Genomic DNA, 5,164 nt, shown 5'->3' on the forward strand with positions numbered 1-5,164 from the left:
GCTTGACAGATGGCAACACCCTCCGCCATGTTTGGTGCTGTTGCAGCGCTGCTGTGCCTCCCGCAGCATATGCCTTGCCCAGACCCTGGTACGCCAGGTGGTAAGCGAATTTGGCCCGTAGACTCAAGTGGAACCAAGCCCCTCCTGGACCTGCTGCAGACCAATGTCGCTGCCCTCTTTCAAGCCGACTGTGCGATCTCCAAGTTCCAGGCTGCCATTCAGTCCTGCCCCAGTGTTGTGTTCTCAGAGGCAGAATATAGCCCAAACAAGTACATAGAAAACAGAATACAAATTTATTCAGAATACTTACAACATTGCTGCAGAGCAGCACAGGTCCGTCCCAAGGCTCAAGTAACATGGTACACTCTACCCCAAGCTAAAATTGTCCGTCTATTTATATGAGTTTTTCCTTGGCTTATGACAGTGTCAGAGAGAGACAGAAACTATGGCAGGGATAAATTCCCACATGTCAGCTACTTACAAATCGCCACTCTTGGCTCTGGCCTAGGGCCCCGCCTCATACAGCGCAATAACTTAAAGCAATGCTGCAGTTTTCTGCCTCGTTGTTGCTCCACTCAAAACAAATTGTGCGTGCAATACTGCAGTCACAGCTTCGTGCCCGCAAGTGCCATGTTTACCATGTGTGGCCGGCTGGCTGTTGACTGTTATGACATTCTGCCAGTGGCCCCAGATTTCATCACCCAACCGTGCCCTCATTGAATTTTGACAAAATTTCCCTTTGCTTCCACTAGGACTAATACTAGGGCAGCATTTATCCTTTTATTCCAACTGCCATACTATCTGATTTCAACGCCCTGAGCGAAGCTGGGTGCACCAGCAAATGTTCAGTAAAATTTCTGGCGAACTGCTGGATGCCAGTAACTGGCTGTTCGATATTTCGTTGCAGGGTCTTCTGGCCATATTCAGGTGTGTACCGCCAGCAGTACACTGAGATCCCCTGCCTATGAACTATTTCGTCAGTCATCCATGAGACTGTAAAGAAAATGAGTGTGATTGAGTTAAAGATAATGTAATATTGATAAAAAAAAAGATGAACGAAAATCTGTGAACTCTTAATTCCTTTGATTATGATGTTCCCTGATGTAAAGTTTGGAATTACACCAGCTATTAGTGCGTATGTATGGTGGATTAATAAGTGTGATTGAATGACATGGTAAGGTGTATTCTTGGCAAAGATCCTTTCGCTTTTCCTGACAGTCTGCTCCATAAGGAGCACCCAAACCCAATGACAGGTAAATGAAAACTTCTGTGATGTAATTACGCCATGACAAGTCTAAGCATAATTCCATCAGCAGACAATCATTTTTCTCAAAACTGCCATGTGTCATAATCACAATCCAATAAAATAATAGAATAATGAATTAACCTCAAGCTATAAATGAGAATACATGTATGATTAAGTTTAATGTCAGTGATTGCAGTACCTGTGTAATGTATTTGTATACTACATTCTTGTCCTGGAGGAATGTTTAAGTGTATATGGAAATGTCAGAGAGCGAAAGTTGAACAGACATTACAGAGCAAGGGACAGAGAGAGCATCCAGCCATTGAGAGGACTGCTGGTTTTTAAAAATTCGACCTGGGGAATGAAGAAAGCTAGTAGGACGTTGGAATCAATATACTGCGTGTAGGCTGAAAACTGCCAAAGAGGTGCCGTCTGTTTTCTGCCTAGACGACAGAAAGACATTTTATAGTGGTTTTAATTTGGACAGTCTTCTGGCACCACGGAGACATGCCGCGAGCGTACAATGATGGAATGAAGTATTGCCGTGCTCTGCCGTCTGCTGGAAGCCTGTATTATGGGAAATGCTAGAACCAAAGCAGTGCAAAGATAAATCTTAGAAGTGGACTGAGACGAGAAGCCATCTCGTTATTTTGTGCATAACGCCATGGCAACCACAGCGTCAATCTGGAGGCATGTTAATTGCCTTGGTGCTGATTGTGCTTAGAAACAATATGAGCAGCAACCATCGGATAACACAAGTAAACCCTAGAGTGGGAGAACCAAATAAATTGTGTGAAAATGGAGGACGCTTGGTTGGCTAAAAAGTGAAAGAGGACAGATGGTGGCAGTCGGAAACTGCTTGTCCCTGAACTGTAGCACTAAAAACACACACGAGTTGTTAATTATGTCTAAACTGAGTATGAAATGGAGATTGTTACATTATTACAATGGACCGTTTGCTTGGCACGCGGAAGGATCACTGCGATCGGTGTCCAAAATCGTGCGTGAGGCACACATACAAGATGAGTTCAGCCAAGAGAGGAATTCTTGCGTCTGGGCTCTGTTGGAGAGCAACCTATGATGATGACCAGCTGACTTAGAATTTTCAGCCACTCGATGACCCTGACAATGTAGAATATGGTGAGCAACTGCAGCATTCACTAAGCAAATGATAGGAAGTACACGGTGTTTTCAGACTGATGTTAGGGCTGTTACACATCTAATTCAGGTATGTTTACTAGTAAACTCGAACACAGATGTGCTCAACCAACAGTTGATGTATGCATGTTTCTTTCAACCGTCTTTTTCTTTCCCCTGTGATAAATACTGAGCAGTTACTGTACGACATGTGTGGACTTAATCACTCCCCAAAACGTTGTGTTGACTTTCATATTTTCATTTCAGCCTATTACTCAGTTTTATATATTGTTGAGTGGTACTTAAGATAGGTAAATAAATTAATGAAATCAATGTGAAGTGAAGTAGAAATTAGAAAATTAATTAAAAACTTAGTTTAGTTTAGAAGAGTTACACACCGGCAAACAGCAGGCAGAGCAGCAGTGGCAACGGCCGGCGCTTGCAGGTCAGCACGTTCAGGAGAAGCCATCGCCCTCCCCACATAAGCGGAAGCTGTCGATTCAGCCATCAGGGCATCGCCCGACCAGCTCACGTGTTTCTCAATTGTCACATGTGATCAAAGGCCCTCGCCTACATTCCAAGAGCCAATGACCAACGTTAAGAAGATTCTTTGAGAAGCTTTTCAATGTGACAGAAGAGGCAATGATCGTGAATTCGTTCACCTCCAGTGAACTGAAGTTAATAAATAGGCGAGACGCAGTGGGCCCGACAGTAATTTTCAGTGGAGTTTCGGTTCGAGTTCAGTTCCAGTACAGTTCAGTCGCTGCTGAAGACCGCCATGCAGGAAGAGATTACATTGTACACAAAGCACCAAGTCCACCGCTGTAATGGAATAGCAAGCAGCAGCCTCGCTGCCAGAAGACAGAAGTTAGAAGGCATTTGAAGACTGATTTTTATATACCCGGGTGACTAGTGAGGACGGAAAGGAAACGGCCTCACATCAGCAGTCACCTGTGAGCTGGTGATGAAGATCTGACAGCCGAAGACTGGCAAGCTGGAGTCCGTTGTTAGAGTCCGGGACACTGGCCTTACCCCGCCGCGCCGCTCCACTGGCCGACGCACAACACTGACACACGCGGCCGCATAGAGAAGAGAAACACTGGGACACCACATCTAAGGTATCACCATCCGATTCACGACTTCGTTCTCAATAATTAAACAGGTCACCTCACGATGCGCATCTCCAGTCAACTGGGCGAAACGGCGACACGAGATACCCACCACCAGGTGTAATCAGACGCTGCTGCTCACGCAGCAGAAGCCTTCGCAAACGACACAGCTGCCGCTCTCCCAGCCGGAACAATCCAGTAAGGAAACCATTGTACAAATCTTTCAATAAACGTTATCTTACGTAAAAATGCTGTTTCATTCTACCTCATACCTCAACCAAGGAAGAACCCACCCTGCCCACATGTTTTAAGAGAGAAAACGTAATTTATTTAGTGTTTTTCACCCTGACATAATGCTTTAGAATCCAATGCCCTTTGCAGTAATGCTCATCCTGACAACTGACTAGCATCAAAAGAGGTTACTCAGTTACAGTACATACTTTTAAACAATTTAATTCAGTTGTATCTTGCACTGAGAGCTAACGAATGGGACGATTTCATGTCTTTGTGCACTTGTATTTAACTTGTAGTTAAAAGTAAATTATAATATATAGGGTATTATGGCTACCATTGTTTCGTTCACTAGTTTGATGAAACTGTCTAGTTTTATCTTGTGAGTCACTGCAACCATGTTTCATTTATGCTATGACCACGCCTAATTAATAAAATATAGTCATTAATTTATCCATGCCCCCTGTAATTAAATTCACATGGTTCTATGGGTAGCAATTTGATTATCACTAAGTCTTCCTGGCATTGAAAAGAGTATGCCGATGGCCCAACCATAATTTCACACTAACACTGGAAGAAAAGGAAGAACGCCACCCATTAAAACCGTACAATAACCGGTCTGTGAATCAGGCGAGAGAAAAGCGAAGTAAATGTCTCCATCCACCTGAAGTGTAGTGTGGGGCCAATCAGATTTTACCACCAGCAGATGTAAAGTGATACTCTTAGCGCAAACATCAACACCGTCCCATATATTCTGAGAAAATGAAGTTATTGAACGATACGATATGTTGTGCGTATTGTCACGCTGAAACCACACAACTGGAGCAGAACTGACTTCTGGACAGTGTGTGGAAATATTTAAACACGTATACGAGCAGTATAAATGCAAGATGTTTCAAGAACATTCCAGAAACGAACAATAGAAAATAGTAAATAACTATATATGACGGTAGTATCTGTTCCCGAAAGAACAGTTACCGCGGATGACCAAGCAGCTTTGCTAGAAATGAAATGACAATTAAATGGACACCCTAGCCGTAAACAGGCGTTGATGTACTTCATTGGGGACATGTTGAAAATGTGTGCCCCGACCGGGACTCGAACCCGGGATCTCCTGCTTACATGGCAGACGCTCTATCCATCTGAGCCACCGCGGGCACAGAGGATAGTGCGTCTGCGAGGACTTATCCCTTGCTCGCTCCCCGTAAGATGTAAGATCCACATTCCCTACATGTCCACACCACTACATTCGTAGTGCGCCTAATAGTTGTTTGCCCATCATACTCATTACTCGTGGCAGATTAATCTACCAAGTCCCGTACGAGTTCGGGCATAGCGTGTGCGTTCACACAAGAAGGCCAATGGCCGGGAAGCCATATTTTAGCTATATATGAAGTACATCAACGCCTGTTTGCAGCTAGGGTGTCCATTTAATTATCAT

The 5,164-nt window shown here is 44.1% G+C and overlaps 1 non-coding gene across 1 annotated transcript; it reads right to left on the reverse strand.

Moving 5' to 3' along the window:
- Positions 1-4,806: 4,806 nt before the first annotated feature.
- On the reverse strand, positions 4,807-4,881 carry Trnat-ugu (transfer RNA threonine (anticodon UGU)). The gene has a single exon. It is a non-coding gene; the product is annotated as a tRNA-Thr (tRNA).
- Between the last annotated feature and the right edge of the window lie 283 nt (positions 4,882-5,164).

Source organism: Schistocerca nitens, chromosome 1 (assembly GCF_023898315.1).
Source record: "Schistocerca nitens isolate TAMUIC-IGC-003100 chromosome 1, iqSchNite1.1, whole genome shotgun sequence".
In the NCBI taxonomy this organism is placed as follows: domain Eukaryota; kingdom Metazoa; phylum Arthropoda; class Insecta; order Orthoptera; family Acrididae; genus Schistocerca; species Schistocerca nitens.